The sequence below is a fragment of the Bombina bombina genome, chromosome 1 (genome assembly GCF_027579735.1).
Source record: "Bombina bombina isolate aBomBom1 chromosome 1, aBomBom1.pri, whole genome shotgun sequence".
Classification (NCBI taxonomy): domain Eukaryota; kingdom Metazoa; phylum Chordata; class Amphibia; order Anura; family Bombinatoridae; genus Bombina; species Bombina bombina.
The window spans coordinates 194289445-194301519 of NC_069499.1; the positions used below are offsets into that span (position 1 = coordinate 194289445).

The 12075-nt window shown below is 43.6% G+C and overlaps 57 non-coding genes across 57 annotated transcripts; all 57 read right to left on the reverse strand.

Annotated features, from left to right (window-relative positions):
* Positions 1–21: 21 nt before the first annotated feature.
* TRNAV-CAC (transfer RNA valine (anticodon CAC)) lies at positions 22–94 on the reverse strand. The gene has a single exon. It is a non-coding gene; the product is annotated as a tRNA-Val (tRNA).
* Positions 95–226: 132 nt separating this feature from the next.
* Positions 227–299, reverse strand: TRNAV-AAC (transfer RNA valine (anticodon AAC)). Its single transcript has one exon. It is a non-coding gene; the product is annotated as a tRNA-Val (tRNA).
* An 88-nt stretch (positions 300–387) lies between these two features.
* On the reverse strand, positions 388–460 carry TRNAV-UAC (transfer RNA valine (anticodon UAC)). Its single transcript has one exon. It is a non-coding gene; the product is annotated as a tRNA-Val (tRNA).
* Positions 461–753: 293 nt separating this feature from the next.
* Positions 754–826, reverse strand: TRNAV-CAC (transfer RNA valine (anticodon CAC)). The gene has a single exon. It is a non-coding gene; the product is annotated as a tRNA-Val (tRNA).
* Positions 827–958: 132 nt separating this feature from the next.
* On the reverse strand, positions 959–1031 carry TRNAV-AAC (transfer RNA valine (anticodon AAC)). Its single transcript has one exon. It is a non-coding gene; the product is annotated as a tRNA-Val (tRNA).
* An 88-nt stretch (positions 1032–1119) lies between these two features.
* On the reverse strand, positions 1120–1192 carry TRNAV-CAC (transfer RNA valine (anticodon CAC)). Its single transcript has one exon. It is a non-coding gene; the product is annotated as a tRNA-Val (tRNA).
* Positions 1193–1324: 132 nt separating this feature from the next.
* Positions 1325–1397, reverse strand: TRNAV-AAC (transfer RNA valine (anticodon AAC)). The gene has a single exon. It is a non-coding gene; the product is annotated as a tRNA-Val (tRNA).
* Positions 1398–1485: 88 nt separating this feature from the next.
* On the reverse strand, positions 1486–1558 carry TRNAV-CAC (transfer RNA valine (anticodon CAC)). The gene has a single exon. It is a non-coding gene; the product is annotated as a tRNA-Val (tRNA).
* Positions 1559–1690: 132 nt separating this feature from the next.
* Positions 1691–1763, reverse strand: TRNAV-AAC (transfer RNA valine (anticodon AAC)). The gene has a single exon. It is a non-coding gene; the product is annotated as a tRNA-Val (tRNA).
* Positions 1764–1851: 88 nt separating this feature from the next.
* TRNAV-UAC (transfer RNA valine (anticodon UAC)) lies at positions 1852–1924 on the reverse strand. Its single transcript has one exon. It is a non-coding gene; the product is annotated as a tRNA-Val (tRNA).
* Positions 1925–2217: 293 nt separating this feature from the next.
* TRNAV-CAC (transfer RNA valine (anticodon CAC)) lies at positions 2218–2290 on the reverse strand. Its single transcript has one exon. It is a non-coding gene; the product is annotated as a tRNA-Val (tRNA).
* Positions 2291–2422: 132 nt separating this feature from the next.
* Positions 2423–2495, reverse strand: TRNAV-AAC (transfer RNA valine (anticodon AAC)). The gene has a single exon. It is a non-coding gene; the product is annotated as a tRNA-Val (tRNA).
* Positions 2496–2583: 88 nt separating this feature from the next.
* TRNAV-CAC (transfer RNA valine (anticodon CAC)) lies at positions 2584–2656 on the reverse strand. Its single transcript has one exon. It is a non-coding gene; the product is annotated as a tRNA-Val (tRNA).
* Positions 2657–2788: 132 nt separating this feature from the next.
* Positions 2789–2861, reverse strand: TRNAV-AAC (transfer RNA valine (anticodon AAC)). Its single transcript has one exon. It is a non-coding gene; the product is annotated as a tRNA-Val (tRNA).
* Positions 2862–2949: 88 nt separating this feature from the next.
* TRNAV-UAC (transfer RNA valine (anticodon UAC)) lies at positions 2950–3022 on the reverse strand. The gene has a single exon. It is a non-coding gene; the product is annotated as a tRNA-Val (tRNA).
* Positions 3023–3315: 293 nt separating this feature from the next.
* TRNAV-CAC (transfer RNA valine (anticodon CAC)) lies at positions 3316–3388 on the reverse strand. Its single transcript has one exon. It is a non-coding gene; the product is annotated as a tRNA-Val (tRNA).
* Positions 3389–3519: 131 nt separating this feature from the next.
* Positions 3520–3592, reverse strand: TRNAV-AAC (transfer RNA valine (anticodon AAC)). Its single transcript has one exon. It is a non-coding gene; the product is annotated as a tRNA-Val (tRNA).
* An 88-nt stretch (positions 3593–3680) lies between these two features.
* Positions 3681–3753, reverse strand: TRNAV-CAC (transfer RNA valine (anticodon CAC)). Its single transcript has one exon. It is a non-coding gene; the product is annotated as a tRNA-Val (tRNA).
* A 132-nt stretch (positions 3754–3885) lies between these two features.
* Positions 3886–3958, reverse strand: TRNAV-AAC (transfer RNA valine (anticodon AAC)). The gene has a single exon. It is a non-coding gene; the product is annotated as a tRNA-Val (tRNA).
* An 88-nt stretch (positions 3959–4046) lies between these two features.
* Positions 4047–4119, reverse strand: TRNAV-CAC (transfer RNA valine (anticodon CAC)). The gene has a single exon. It is a non-coding gene; the product is annotated as a tRNA-Val (tRNA).
* Positions 4120–4251: 132 nt separating this feature from the next.
* On the reverse strand, positions 4252–4323 carry TRNAC-ACA (transfer RNA cysteine (anticodon ACA)). Its single transcript has one exon. It is a non-coding gene; the product is annotated as a tRNA-Cys (tRNA).
* Positions 4324–4412: 89 nt separating this feature from the next.
* Positions 4413–4485, reverse strand: TRNAV-UAC (transfer RNA valine (anticodon UAC)). Its single transcript has one exon. It is a non-coding gene; the product is annotated as a tRNA-Val (tRNA).
* A 293-nt stretch (positions 4486–4778) lies between these two features.
* On the reverse strand, positions 4779–4851 carry TRNAV-CAC (transfer RNA valine (anticodon CAC)). The gene has a single exon. It is a non-coding gene; the product is annotated as a tRNA-Val (tRNA).
* Positions 4852–4983: 132 nt separating this feature from the next.
* Positions 4984–5056, reverse strand: TRNAV-AAC (transfer RNA valine (anticodon AAC)). Its single transcript has one exon. It is a non-coding gene; the product is annotated as a tRNA-Val (tRNA).
* Positions 5057–5144: 88 nt separating this feature from the next.
* On the reverse strand, positions 5145–5217 carry TRNAV-CAC (transfer RNA valine (anticodon CAC)). Its single transcript has one exon. It is a non-coding gene; the product is annotated as a tRNA-Val (tRNA).
* Positions 5218–5349: 132 nt separating this feature from the next.
* On the reverse strand, positions 5350–5422 carry TRNAV-AAC (transfer RNA valine (anticodon AAC)). Its single transcript has one exon. It is a non-coding gene; the product is annotated as a tRNA-Val (tRNA).
* A 132-nt stretch (positions 5423–5554) lies between these two features.
* Positions 5555–5627, reverse strand: TRNAV-AAC (transfer RNA valine (anticodon AAC)). Its single transcript has one exon. It is a non-coding gene; the product is annotated as a tRNA-Val (tRNA).
* A 116-nt stretch (positions 5628–5743) lies between these two features.
* Positions 5744–5816, reverse strand: TRNAV-AAC (transfer RNA valine (anticodon AAC)). The gene has a single exon. It is a non-coding gene; the product is annotated as a tRNA-Val (tRNA).
* An 88-nt stretch (positions 5817–5904) lies between these two features.
* Positions 5905–5977, reverse strand: TRNAV-UAC (transfer RNA valine (anticodon UAC)). The gene has a single exon. It is a non-coding gene; the product is annotated as a tRNA-Val (tRNA).
* A 293-nt stretch (positions 5978–6270) lies between these two features.
* On the reverse strand, positions 6271–6343 carry TRNAV-CAC (transfer RNA valine (anticodon CAC)). Its single transcript has one exon. It is a non-coding gene; the product is annotated as a tRNA-Val (tRNA).
* Positions 6344–6475: 132 nt separating this feature from the next.
* Positions 6476–6548, reverse strand: TRNAV-AAC (transfer RNA valine (anticodon AAC)). The gene has a single exon. It is a non-coding gene; the product is annotated as a tRNA-Val (tRNA).
* Positions 6549–6636: 88 nt separating this feature from the next.
* Positions 6637–6709, reverse strand: TRNAV-CAC (transfer RNA valine (anticodon CAC)). Its single transcript has one exon. It is a non-coding gene; the product is annotated as a tRNA-Val (tRNA).
* A 132-nt stretch (positions 6710–6841) lies between these two features.
* On the reverse strand, positions 6842–6914 carry TRNAV-AAC (transfer RNA valine (anticodon AAC)). Its single transcript has one exon. It is a non-coding gene; the product is annotated as a tRNA-Val (tRNA).
* Positions 6915–7002: 88 nt separating this feature from the next.
* Positions 7003–7075, reverse strand: TRNAV-CAC (transfer RNA valine (anticodon CAC)). Its single transcript has one exon. It is a non-coding gene; the product is annotated as a tRNA-Val (tRNA).
* A 132-nt stretch (positions 7076–7207) lies between these two features.
* On the reverse strand, positions 7208–7280 carry TRNAV-AAC (transfer RNA valine (anticodon AAC)). Its single transcript has one exon. It is a non-coding gene; the product is annotated as a tRNA-Val (tRNA).
* Positions 7281–7368: 88 nt separating this feature from the next.
* On the reverse strand, positions 7369–7441 carry TRNAV-UAC (transfer RNA valine (anticodon UAC)). Its single transcript has one exon. It is a non-coding gene; the product is annotated as a tRNA-Val (tRNA).
* Positions 7442–7734: 293 nt separating this feature from the next.
* Positions 7735–7807, reverse strand: TRNAV-CAC (transfer RNA valine (anticodon CAC)). The gene has a single exon. It is a non-coding gene; the product is annotated as a tRNA-Val (tRNA).
* A 132-nt stretch (positions 7808–7939) lies between these two features.
* TRNAV-AAC (transfer RNA valine (anticodon AAC)) lies at positions 7940–8012 on the reverse strand. Its single transcript has one exon. It is a non-coding gene; the product is annotated as a tRNA-Val (tRNA).
* An 88-nt stretch (positions 8013–8100) lies between these two features.
* Positions 8101–8173, reverse strand: TRNAV-CAC (transfer RNA valine (anticodon CAC)). The gene has a single exon. It is a non-coding gene; the product is annotated as a tRNA-Val (tRNA).
* A 132-nt stretch (positions 8174–8305) lies between these two features.
* TRNAV-AAC (transfer RNA valine (anticodon AAC)) lies at positions 8306–8378 on the reverse strand. The gene has a single exon. It is a non-coding gene; the product is annotated as a tRNA-Val (tRNA).
* Positions 8379–8466: 88 nt separating this feature from the next.
* Positions 8467–8539, reverse strand: TRNAV-UAC (transfer RNA valine (anticodon UAC)). The gene has a single exon. It is a non-coding gene; the product is annotated as a tRNA-Val (tRNA).
* A 293-nt stretch (positions 8540–8832) lies between these two features.
* Positions 8833–8905, reverse strand: TRNAV-CAC (transfer RNA valine (anticodon CAC)). Its single transcript has one exon. It is a non-coding gene; the product is annotated as a tRNA-Val (tRNA).
* Positions 8906–9037: 132 nt separating this feature from the next.
* TRNAV-AAC (transfer RNA valine (anticodon AAC)) lies at positions 9038–9110 on the reverse strand. Its single transcript has one exon. It is a non-coding gene; the product is annotated as a tRNA-Val (tRNA).
* Positions 9111–9198: 88 nt separating this feature from the next.
* TRNAV-CAC (transfer RNA valine (anticodon CAC)) lies at positions 9199–9271 on the reverse strand. The gene has a single exon. It is a non-coding gene; the product is annotated as a tRNA-Val (tRNA).
* A 132-nt stretch (positions 9272–9403) lies between these two features.
* Positions 9404–9476, reverse strand: TRNAV-AAC (transfer RNA valine (anticodon AAC)). Its single transcript has one exon. It is a non-coding gene; the product is annotated as a tRNA-Val (tRNA).
* Positions 9477–9564: 88 nt separating this feature from the next.
* TRNAV-CAC (transfer RNA valine (anticodon CAC)) lies at positions 9565–9637 on the reverse strand. Its single transcript has one exon. It is a non-coding gene; the product is annotated as a tRNA-Val (tRNA).
* Positions 9638–9769: 132 nt separating this feature from the next.
* TRNAV-AAC (transfer RNA valine (anticodon AAC)) lies at positions 9770–9842 on the reverse strand. The gene has a single exon. It is a non-coding gene; the product is annotated as a tRNA-Val (tRNA).
* Positions 9843–9930: 88 nt separating this feature from the next.
* Positions 9931–10003, reverse strand: TRNAV-UAC (transfer RNA valine (anticodon UAC)). The gene has a single exon. It is a non-coding gene; the product is annotated as a tRNA-Val (tRNA).
* A 293-nt stretch (positions 10004–10296) lies between these two features.
* On the reverse strand, positions 10297–10369 carry TRNAV-CAC (transfer RNA valine (anticodon CAC)). The gene has a single exon. It is a non-coding gene; the product is annotated as a tRNA-Val (tRNA).
* A 132-nt stretch (positions 10370–10501) lies between these two features.
* TRNAV-AAC (transfer RNA valine (anticodon AAC)) lies at positions 10502–10574 on the reverse strand. The gene has a single exon. It is a non-coding gene; the product is annotated as a tRNA-Val (tRNA).
* An 88-nt stretch (positions 10575–10662) lies between these two features.
* TRNAV-CAC (transfer RNA valine (anticodon CAC)) lies at positions 10663–10735 on the reverse strand. The gene has a single exon. It is a non-coding gene; the product is annotated as a tRNA-Val (tRNA).
* A 132-nt stretch (positions 10736–10867) lies between these two features.
* On the reverse strand, positions 10868–10940 carry TRNAV-AAC (transfer RNA valine (anticodon AAC)). The gene has a single exon. It is a non-coding gene; the product is annotated as a tRNA-Val (tRNA).
* An 88-nt stretch (positions 10941–11028) lies between these two features.
* TRNAV-UAC (transfer RNA valine (anticodon UAC)) lies at positions 11029–11101 on the reverse strand. Its single transcript has one exon. It is a non-coding gene; the product is annotated as a tRNA-Val (tRNA).
* Positions 11102–11394: 293 nt separating this feature from the next.
* TRNAV-CAC (transfer RNA valine (anticodon CAC)) lies at positions 11395–11467 on the reverse strand. The gene has a single exon. It is a non-coding gene; the product is annotated as a tRNA-Val (tRNA).
* Positions 11468–11599: 132 nt separating this feature from the next.
* On the reverse strand, positions 11600–11672 carry TRNAV-AAC (transfer RNA valine (anticodon AAC)). The gene has a single exon. It is a non-coding gene; the product is annotated as a tRNA-Val (tRNA).
* Positions 11673–11760: 88 nt separating this feature from the next.
* On the reverse strand, positions 11761–11833 carry TRNAV-CAC (transfer RNA valine (anticodon CAC)). The gene has a single exon. It is a non-coding gene; the product is annotated as a tRNA-Val (tRNA).
* Positions 11834–11965: 132 nt separating this feature from the next.
* Positions 11966–12038, reverse strand: TRNAV-AAC (transfer RNA valine (anticodon AAC)). The gene has a single exon. It is a non-coding gene; the product is annotated as a tRNA-Val (tRNA).
* Positions 12039–12075: the final 37 nt, after the last annotated feature.

Here is a 12075-nt window from a genome sequence, read left to right on the forward strand (position 1 = left end):
GTAGGAAAAGGAAAAAGCAAATAGTCCCACTGGGTTTTGAACCCAGGACCTTCTGCGTGTGAAGCAGACGTGATAACCACTACACTATGGGACTGCGGGAGTGCGTGCAGTGATGACCCACACAGCTCGAAAGCTTAGTTAGTTGAGACTTTGGATAGAAAACCTCAAGGGATGGCTAGCAACAAAAGGAATTCCTCTGGTTTGCAGCTCAAAGGAACCTGTGCACTAGTCCCACTGGGTCTCGATCCCAGGACCTTCTGCGTGTTAAGCAGACGTGATAACCACTACACTATGGGACTTTGCTTTTGACTGCCTGCGGATCAAAGTGTAAATAAAAAAGAAAGCAGATGACATGCTGATTGCCAAGTAGGAAAAGGCAAAAGGAAATAGTCCCACTGGGTTTTGAACCCAGGACCTTCTGCGTGTAAAGCAGACGTGATAACCACTACACTATGAGACTGCATGAGTAGCTGGCATAAGGGTTAAAAAAAAACAACAAAAAAATACAACATAAATAAATAAATTGGAAAACAAGGGAAACAAAACCAATGAAATGCTTGTCACAAACGACGATGTATACCTATTTAAATTCAAAACAATTCAATGATCAAGATGTGAAAACTTAAAAGTACAGCTGAAAGATATCTTCAAAGAAAAGAGCTAGCATCTTGTTTCCGACACGTTTCCAAAAAAGAAAGAATTACAAAAACCGTCCTCAAAAAGGTAAACGGTTACCTTGAGAGGCAAAAGGAATAGTCCCACTGGGTTTTGAACCCAGGACCTTCTGCGTGTGAAGCAGACGTGATAACCACTACACTATGGGACTGCGGGAGTGCGTGCAGTGACGACCCACACAGCTCGAAAGCTTAGTTAGTTAAGACTTTGGATAGAAAACCTCAAGGGATGACTAGCAACAAAAAGAATTCCTCTAGTTTGCAGCACAAAGGAACATCTGCACTAGTCCCACTGGGTCTCGATCCCAGGACCTTCTGCGTGTTAAGCATACGTGATAACCACTACACTATGGGACTTTGCTTTTGACTGCCTGTGGATCAAAGTGTAAATAAAAAAGAAAGCAGATGACATGCTGATTGCCAAGTAGGAAAAGGAAAAAGCAAATAGTCCCACTGGGTTTTGAACCCAGGACCTTCTGCGTGTGAAGCAGACGTGATAACCACTACACTATGGGACTGCGGGAGTGCGTGCAGTGATGACCCACACAGCTCGAAAGCTTAGTTAGTTGAGACTTTGGATAGAAAACCTCAAGGGATGGCTAGCAACAAAAGGAATTCCTCTGGTTTGCAGCTCAAAGGAACCTGTGCACTAGTCCCACTGGGTCTCGATCCCAGGACCTTCTGCGTGTTAAGCAGACGTGATAACCACTACACTATGGGACTTTGCTTTTGACTGCCTGTGGATCAAAGTGTAAATAAAAAAGAAAGCAGATGACATGCTGATTGCCAAGTAGGAAAAGGAAAAAGCAAATAGTCCCACTGGGTTTTGAACCCAGGACCTTCTGCGTGTGAAGCAGACGTGATAACCACTACACTATGGGACTGCAGGAGTGCATGCAGTGATGACCCACACAGCTCGAAAGCTTAGTTAGTTGAGACTTTGGATAGAAAACCTCAAGGGATGGCTAGCAACAAAAGGAATTCCTCTGGTTTGCAGCTCAAAGGAACCTGTGCACTAGTCCCACTGGGTCTCGATCCCAGGACCTTCTGCGTGTTAAGCAGACGTGATAACCACTACACTATGGGACTTCGCTTTTGACTGCCTGCGGATCAAAGTGTAAATAAAAAAGAAAGCAGATGACATGCTGATTGCCAAGTAGGAAAAGGCAAAAGGAAATAGTCCCACTGGGTTTTGAACCCAGGACCTTCTGCGTGTAAAGCAGACGTGATAACCACTACACTATGAGACTGCATGAGTAGCTGGCATAAGGGTTAAAAAAAAACAACAAAAAAATACAACATAAATAAATAAATTGGAAAACAAGGGAAACAAAACCAATGAAATGCTTGTCACAAACGACGATGTATACCTATTTAAATTCAAAACAATTCAATGATCAAGATGTGAAAACTTAAAAGTACAGCTGAAAGATATCTTCAAAGAAAAGAGCTAGCATCTTGTTTCCGACACGTTTCCAAAAAAGAAAGAATTACAAAAACCGTCCTCAAAAAGGTAAACGGTTACCTTGAGAGGCAAAAGGAATAGTCCCACTGGGTTTTGAACCCAGGACCTTCTGCGTGTGAAGCAGACGTGATAACCACTACACTATGGGACTGCGGGAGTGCGTGCAGAGACGACCCACACAGCTCGAAACGTGAGTTAGTTAAGACTTTGGATAGAAAACCTCAAGGGATGACTAGCAACAAAAAGAATTCCTCTAGTTTGCAGCACAAAGGAACATCTGCACTAGTCCCACTGGGTCTCGATCCCAGGACCTTCTGCGTGTTAAGCAGACGTGATAACCACTACACTATGGGACTTTGCTTTTGACTGCCTGTGGATCAAAGTGTAAATAAAAAAGAAAGCAGATGACATGCTGATTGCCAAGTAGGAAAAGGAAAAAGCAAATAGTCCCACTGGGTTTTGAACCCAGGACCTTCTGCGTGTGAAGCAGACGTGATAACCACTACACTATGGGACTGCGGGAGTGCGTGCAGTGATGACCCACACAGCTCGAAAGCTTAGTTAGTTGAGACTTTGGATAGAAAACCTCAAGGGATGGCTAGCAACAAAAGGAATTCCTCTGGTTTGCAGCTCAAAGGAACCTGTGCACTAGTCCCACTGGGTCTCGATCCCAGGACCTTCTGCGTGTTAAGCAGACGTGATAACCACTACACTATGGGACTTCGCTTTTGACTGCCTGCGGATCAAAGTGTAAATAAAAAAGAAAGCAGATGACATGCTGATTGCCAAGTAGGAAAAGGCAAAAGGAAATAGTCCCACTGGGTTTTGAACCCAGGACCTTCTGCGTGTAAAGCAGACGTGATAACCACTACACTATGAGACTGCATGAGTAGCTGGCATAAGGGTTAAAAAAAAACAACAAAAAAATACAACATAAATAAATAAATTGGAAAACAAGGGAAACAAAACCAATGAAATGCTTGTCACAAACGACGATGTATACCTATTTAAATTCAAAACAATTCAATGATCAAGATGTGAAAACTTAAAAGTACAGCTGAAAGATATCTTCAAAGAAAAGAGCTAGCATCTTGTTTCCGACACGTTTCCAAAAAAGAAAGAATTACAAAAACCGTCCTCAAAAAGGTAAACGGTTACCTTGAGAGGCAAAAGGAATAGTCCCACTGGGTTTTGAACCCAGGACCTTCTGCGTGTGAAGCAGACGTGATAACCACTACACTATGGGACTGCGGGAGTGCGTGCAGTGACGACCCACACAGCTCGAAAGCTTAGTTAGTTAAGACTTTGGATAGAAAACCTCAAGGGATGACTAGCAACAAAAGAATTCCTCTAGTTTGCAGCACAAAGGAACATCTGCACTAGTCCCACTGGGTCTCGATCCCAGGACCTTCTGCGTGTTAAGCAGACGTGATAACCACTACACTATGGGACTTTGCTTTTGACTGCCTGTGGATCAAAGTGTAAATAAAAAAGAAAGCAGATGACATGCTGATTGCCAAGTAGGAAAAGGAAAAAGCAAATAGTCCCACTGGGTTTTGAACCCAGGACCTTCTGCGTGTGAAGCAGACGTGATAACCACTACACTATGGGACTGCGGGAGTGCGTGCAGTGATGACCCACACAGCTCGAAAGCTTAGTTAGTTGAGACTTTGGATAGAAAACCTCAAGGGATGGCTAGCAACAAAAGGAATTCCTCTGGTTTGCAGCTCAAAGGAACCTGTGCACTAGTCCCACTGGGTCTCGATCCCAGGACCTTCTGCGTGTTAAGCAGACGTGATAACCACTACACTATGGGACTTTGCTTTTGACTGCCTTGTGATCAAAGTGTAAATAAAAAAGAAAGCAGATGACATGCTGATTGCCAAGTAGGAAAAGGAAAAAGCAAATAGTCCCACTGGGTTTTGAACCCAGGACCTTCTGCGTGTGAAGCAGACGTGATAACCACTACACTATGGGACTGCAGGAGTGCGTGCAGTGATGACCCACACAGCTCGAAAGCTTAGTTAGTTGAGACTTTGGATAGAAAACCTCAGGGATGGCTAGCAAACAAAAGGAATTCCTCTGGTTTGCAGCTCAAAGGAACCTGTGCACTAGTCCCACTGGGTCTCGATCCCAGGACTTCTGCTGTGTAAGCAGACGTGATAACCACTACACTATGGGACTTCGCTTTTGACTGCCTGCGGATCAAAGTGTAAATAAAAAGAAAGCAGATGACATGCTGATTGCCAAGTAGGACAAGGCAAAAGGAATAATAGTCCCACTGGGTTTTGAACCCAGGACCTTCTGCGTGTAAAGCAGACGTGATAACCACTACACTATGAGACTGCATGAGTAGCTGGCATAAGGGTTAAAAAAAAACAACAAAAAAATACAACATAAATAAATAAATTGGAAAACAAGGGAAACAAAACCAATGAAATGCTTGTCACAAACGACGATGTATACCTATTTAAATTCAAAACAATTCAATGATCAAGATGTGAAAACTTAAAAGTACAGCTGAAAGATATCTTCAAAGAAAAGAGCTAGCATCTTGTTTCCGACACGTTTCCAAAAAAGAAAGAATTACAAAAACCGTCCTCAAAAAGGTAAACGGTTACCTTGAGAGGCAAAAGGAATAGTCCCACTGGGTTTTGAACCCAGGACCTTCTGCGTGTGAAGCAGACGTGATAACCACTACACTATGGGACTGCGGGAGTGCGTGCAGTGACGACCCACACAGCTCGAAAGCTTAGTTAGTTAAGACTTTGGATAGAAAACCTCAAGGGATGACTAGCAACAAAAAGAATTCCTCTAGTTTGCAGCACAAAGGAACATCTGCACTAGTCCCACTGGGTCTCGATCCCAGGACCTTCTGCGTGTTAAGCAGACGTGATAACCACTACACTATGGGACTTTGCTTTTGACTGCCTGTGGATCAAAGTGTAAATAAAAAAGAAAGCAGATGACATGCTGATTGCCAAGTAGGAAAAGGAAAAAGCAAATAGTCCCACTGGGTTTTGAACCCAGGACCTTCTGCGTGTGAAGCAGACGTGATAACCACTACACTATGGGACTGCGGGAGTGCGTGCAGTGATGACCCACACAGCTCGAAAGCTTAGTTAGTTGAGACTTTGGATAGAAAACCTCAAGGGATGGCTAGCAACAAAAGGAATTCCTCTGGTTTGCAGCTCAAAGGAACCTGTGCACTAGTCCCACTGGGTCTCGATCCCAGGACCTTCTGCGTGTTAAGCAGACGTGATAACCACTACACTATGGGACTGCGGGAGTGCGTGCAGTGACGACCCACACAGCTCGAAAGCTTAGTTAGTTAAGACTTTGGATAGAAAACCTCAAGGGATGACTAGCAACAAAAAGAATTCCTCTAGTTTGCAGCACAAAGGAACATCTGCACTAGTCCCACTGGGTCTCGATCCCAGGACCTTCTGCGTGTTAAGCAGACGTGATAACCACTACACTATGGGACTTTGCTTTTGACTGCCTGTGGATCAAAGTGTAAATAAAAAAGAAAGCAGATGACATGCTGATTGCCAAGTAGGAAAAGGAAAAAGCAAATAGTCCCACTGGGTTTTGAACCCAGGACTAGTCCCACTGGGTCTCGATCCCAGGACCTTCTGCGTGTTAAGCAGACGTGATAACCACTACACTATGGGACTTCGCTTTTGACTGCCTGCGGATCAAAGTGTAAATAAAAAAGAAAGCAGATGACATGCTGATTGCCAAGTAGGAAAAGGCAAAAGGAAATAGTCCCACTGGGTTTTGAACCCAGGACCTTCTGCGTGTAAAGCAGACGTGATAACCACTACACTATGAGACTGCATGAGTAGCTGGCATAAGGGTTAAAAAAAAACAACAAAAAAATACAACATAAATAAATAAATTGGAAAACAAGGGAAACAAAACCAATGAAATGCTTGTCACAAACGACGATGTATACCTATTTAAATTCAAAACAATTCAATGATCAAGATGTGAAAACTTAAAAGTACAGCTGAAAGATATCTTCAAAGAAAAGAGCTAGCATCTTGTTTCCGACACGTTTCCAAAAAAGAAAGAATTACAAAAACCGTCCTCAAAAAGGTAAACGGTTACCTTGAGAGGCAAAAGGAATAGTCCCACTGGGTTTTGAACCCAGGACCTTCTGCGTGTGAAGCAGACGTGATAACCACTACACTATGGGACTGCGGGAGTGCGTGCAGTGACGACCCACACAGCTCGAAAGCTTAGTTAGTTAAGACTTTGGATAGAAAACCTCAAGGGATGACTAGCAACAAAAAGAATTCCTCTAGTTTGCAGCACAAAGGAACATCTGCACTAGTCCCACTGGGTCTCGATCCCAGGACCTTCTGCGTGTTAAGCAGACGTGATAACCACTACACTATGGGACTTTGCTTTTGACTGCCTGTGGATCAAAGTGTAAATAAAAAAGAAAGCAGATGACATGCTGATTGCCAAGTAGGAAAAGGAAAAAGCAAATAGTCCCACTGGGTTTTGAACCCAGGACCTTCTGCGTGTGAAGCAGACGTGATAACCACTACACTATGGGACTGCGGGAGTGCGTGCAGTGATGACCCACACAGCTCGAAAGCTTAGTTAGTTGAGACTTTGGATAGAAAACCTCAAGGGATGGCTAGCAACAAAAGGAATTCCTCTGGTTTGCAGCTCAAAGGAACCTGTGCACTAGTCCCACTGGGTCTCGATCCCAGGACCTTCTGCGTGTTAAGCAGACGTGATAACCACTACACTATGGGACTTTGCTTTTGACTGCCTGCGGATCAAAGTGTAAATAAAAAAGAAAGCAGATGACATGCTGATTGCCAAGTAGGAAAAGGAAAAAGCAAATAGTCCCACTGGGTTTTGAACCCAGGACCTTCTGCGTGTGAAGCAGACGTGATAACCACTACACTATGGGACTGCGGGAGTGCGTGCAGTGATGACCCACACAGCTCGAAAGCTTAGTTAGTTGAGACTTTGGATAGAAAACCTCAAGGGATGGCTAGCAACAAAAGGAATTCCTCTGGTTTGCAGCTCAAAGGAACCTGTGCACTAGTCCCACTGGGTCTCGATCCCAGGACCTTCTGCGTGTTAAGCAGACGTGATAACCACTACACTATGGGACTTTGCTTTTGACTGCCTGCGGATCAAAGTGTAAATAAAAAAGAAAGCAGATGACATGCTGATTGCCAAGTAGGAAAAGGCAAAAGGAAATAGTCCCACTGGGTTTTGAACCCAGGACCTTCTGCGTGTAAAGCAGACGTGATAACCACTACACTATGAGACTGCATGAGTAGCTGGCATAAGGGTTAAAAAAAAACAACAAAAAAATACAACATAAATAAATAAATTGGAAAACAAGGGAAACAAAACCAATGAAATGCTTGTCACAAACGACGATGTATACCTATTTAAATTCAAAACAATTCAATGATCAAGATGTGAAAACTTAAAAGTACAGCTGAAAGATATCTTCAAAGAAAAGAGCTAGCATCTTGTTTCCGACACGTTTCCAAAAAAGAAAGAATTACAAAAACCGTCCTCAAAAAGGTAAACGGTTACCTTGAGAGGCAAAAGGAATAGTCCCACTGGGTTTTGAACCCAGGACCTTCTGCGTGTGAAGCAGACGTGATAACCACTACACTATGGGACTGCGGGAGTGCGTGCAGTGACGACCCACACAGCTCGAAAGCTTAGTTAGTTAAGACTTTGGATAGAAAACCTCAAGGGATGACTAGCAACAAAAAGAATTCCTCTAGTTTGCAGCACAAAGGAACATCTGCACTAGTCCCACTGGGTCTCGATCCCAGGACCTTCTGCGTGTTAAGCAGACGTGATAACCACTACACTATGGGACTTTGCTTTTGACTGCCTGTGGATCAAAGTGTAAATAAAAAAGAAAGCAGATGACATGCTGATTGCCAAGTAGGAAAAGGAAAAAGCAAATAGTCCCACTGGGTTTTGAACCCAGGACCTTCTGCGTGTGAAGCAGACGTGATAACCACTACACTATGGGACTGCGGGAGTGCGTGCAGTGATGACCCACACAGCTCGAAAGCTTAGTTAGTTGAGACTTTGGATAGAAAACCTCAAGGGATGGCTAGCAACAAAAGGAATTCCTCTGGTTTGCAGCTCAAAGGAACCTGTGCACTAGTCCCACTGGGTCTCGATCCCAGGACCTTCTGCGTGTTAAGCAGACGTGATAACCACTACACTATGGGACTTCGCTTTTGACTGCCTGCGGATCAAAGTGTAAATAAAAAAGAAAGCAGATGACATGCTGATTGCCAAGTAGGAAAAGGAAAAAGGAAATAGTCCCACTGGGTTTTGAACCCAGGACCTTCTGCGTGTAAAGCAGACGTGATAACCACTACACTATGAGACTGCATGAGTAGCTGGCATAAGGGTTAAAAAAAAACAACAAAAAAATACAACATAAATAAATAAATTGGAAAACAAGGGAAACAAAACCAATGAAATGCTTGTCACAAACGACGATGTATACCTATTTAAATTCAAAACAATTCAATGATCAAGATGTGAAAACTTAAAAGTACAGCTGAAAGATATCTTCAAAGAAAAGAGCTAGCATCTTGTTTCCGACACGTTTCCAAAAAAGAAAGAATTACAAAAACCGTCCTCAAAAAGGTAAACGGTTACCTTGAGAGGCAAAAGGAATAGTCCCACTGGGTTTTGAACCCAGGACCTTCTGCGTGTGAAGCAGACGTGATAACCACTACACTATGGGACTGCGGGAGTGCGTGCAGTGACGACCCACACAGCTCGAAAGCTTAGTTAGTTAAGACTTTGGATAGAAAACCTCAAGGGATGACTAGCAACAAAAAGAATTCCTCTAGTTTGCAGCACAAAGGAACATCTGCACTAGTCCCACTGGGTCTCGATCCCAGGACCTTCTGCGTGTTAAGCAGACGTGATAACCACTACACTATGGGACTTTGCTTTTGACTGCCTGTGGATCAAAGTGTAAATAAAAAAGAAAGCAGATGACATGCTGATTGCCAAGTAGGAAAAGGAAAAAGCAAATAGTCCCACTGGGTTTTGAACCCAGGACCTTCTGCGTGTGAAGCAGACGTGATAACCACTACACTATGGGACTGCGGGAGTGCGTGCAGTGATGACCCACACAGCTCGAAAGCTTAGTTAGTTAAGACTTTGGATAGAAAACCTCAAGGGATGACTAGCAACAAAAGGAATTCCTCTGGTTTGCAGCTCAAAGGAACCTGTGCACTAGTCCCACTGGGTCTCGATCCCAGGACCTTCTGCGTGTTAAGCAGACGTGATAACCACTACACTATGGGACTTTGCTTTTGACTGCCTGTGGATCAAAGTGTAAATAAAAAAGAAAGCAGATGACATGCTGATTGCCAAGTAGGAAAAGGAAAAAGCAAATAGTCCCACTGGGTTTTGAACCCAGGACCTTCTGCGTGTGAAGCAGACGTGATAACCACTACACTATGGGACTGCGGGAGTGCGTGCAGTGATGACCCACACAGCTCGAAAGCTTAGTTAGTTGAGACTTTGGATAGAAAACCTCAAGGGATGGCTAGCAACAAAAGGAATTCCTCTGGTTTGCAGCTCAAAGGAACCTGTGCACTAGTCCCACTGGGTCTCGATCCCAGGACCTTCTGCGTGTTAAGCAGACGTGATAACCACTACACTATGGGACTTTGCTTTTGACTGCCTGCGGATCAAAGTGTAAATAAAAAAGAAAGCAGATGACATGCTGATTGCCAAGTAGGAAAAGGCAAAAGGAAATAGTCCCACTGGGTTTTGAACCCAGGACCTTCTGCGTGTAAAGCAGACGTGATAACCACTACACTATGAGACTGCATGAGTAGCTGGCATAAGGGTTAAAAAAAAACAACAAAAAAATACAACATAAATAAATAAATTGGAAAACAAGGGAAACAAAACCAATGAAATGCTTGTCACAAACGATGATGTATACCTATTTAAATTCAAAACAATTCAATGATCAAGATGTGAAAACTTAAAAGTACAGCTGAAAGATATCTTCAAAGAAAAGAGCTAGCATCTTGTTTCCGACACGTTTCCAAAAAAGAAAGAATTACAAAAACCGTCCTCAAAAAGGTAAACGGTTACCTTGAGAGGCAAAAGGAATAGTCCCACTGGGTTTTGAACCCAGGACCTTCTGCGTGTGAAGCAGACGTGATAACCACTACACTATGGGACTGCGGGAGTGCGTGCAGTGACGACCCACACAGCTCGAAAGCTGAGTTAGTTAAGACTTTGGATAGAAAACCTCAAGGGATGACTAGCAACAAAAAGAATTCCTCTAGTTTGCAGCACAAAGGAACATCTGCACTAGTCCCACTGGGTCTCGATCCCAGGACCTTCTGCGTGTTAAGCAGACGTGATAACCACTACACTATGGGACTTTGCTTTTGACTGCCTCTGGATCAAAGTGTAAATAAAAAAGAAAGCAGATGACATGCTGATTGCCAAGTAGGAAAAGGAAAAAGCAAATAGTCCCACTGGGTTTTGAACCCAGGACCTTCTGCGTGTGAAGCAGACGTGATAACCACTACACTATGGGACTGCGGGAGTGCGTGCAGTGATGACCCACACAGCTCGAAAGCTTAGTTAGTTGAGACTTTGGATAGAAAACCTCAAGGGATGGCTAGCAACAAAAGGAATTCCTCTGGTTTGCAGCTCAAAGGAACCTGTGCACTAGTCCCACTGGGTCTCGATCCCAGGACCTTCTGCGTGTTAAGCAGACGTGATAACCACTACACTATGGGACTTTGCTTTTGACTGCCTGTGGATCAAAGTGTAAATAAAAAAGAAAGCAGATGACATGCTGATTGCCAAGTAGGAAAAGGCAAAAGGAAATAGTCCCACTGGGTTTTGAACCCAGGACCTTCTGCGTGTAAAGCAGACGTGATAACCACTACACTATGAGACTGCATGAGTAGCTGGCATAAGGGTTAAAAAAAAACAACAAAAAAATACAACATAAATAAATAAATTGGAAAACAAGGGAAACAAAACCAATGAAATGCTTGTCACAAACGACGATGTATACCTATTTAAATTCAAAACAATTCAATGATCAAGATGTGAAAACTTAAAAGTACAGCTGAAAGATATCTTCAAAGAAAAGAGCTAGCATCTTGTTTCCGACACGTTTCCAAAAAAGAAAGAATTACAAAAACCGTCCTCAAAAAGGTAAACGGTTACCTTGAGAGGCAAAAGGAATAGTCCCACTGGGTTTTGAACCCAGGACCTTCTGCGTGTGAAGCAGACGTGATAACCACTACACTATGGGACTGCGGGAGTGCGTGCAGTGACGACCCACACAGCTCGAAAGCTTAGTTAGTTAAGACTTTGGATAGAAAACCTCAAGGGATGACTAGCAACAAAAAGAATTCCTCTAGTTTGCAGCACAAAGGAACATCTGCACTAGTCCCACTGGGTCTCGATCCCAGGACCTTCTGCGTGTTAAGCAGACGTGATAACCACTACACTATGGGACTTTGCTTTTGACTGCCTGTGGATCAAAGTGTAAATAAAAAAGAAAGCAGATGACATGCTGATTGCCAAGTAGGAAAAGGAAAAAGCAAATAGTCCCACTGGGTTTTGAACCCAGGACCTTCTGCGTGTGAAGCAGACGTGATAACCACTACACTATGGGACTGCGGGAGTGCGTGCAGTGATGACCCACACAGCTCGAAAGCTTAGTTAGTTGAGACTTTGGATAGAAAACCTCAAGGGATGGCTAGCAACAAAAGGAATTCCTCTGGTTTGCAGCTCAAAGGAACCTGTGCACTAGTCCCACTGGGTCTCGATCCCAGGACCTTCTGCGTGTTAAGCAGACGTGATAACCACTACACTATGGGACTTCGCTTTTGACTGCCTGTGGATCAAAGTGTAAATAAA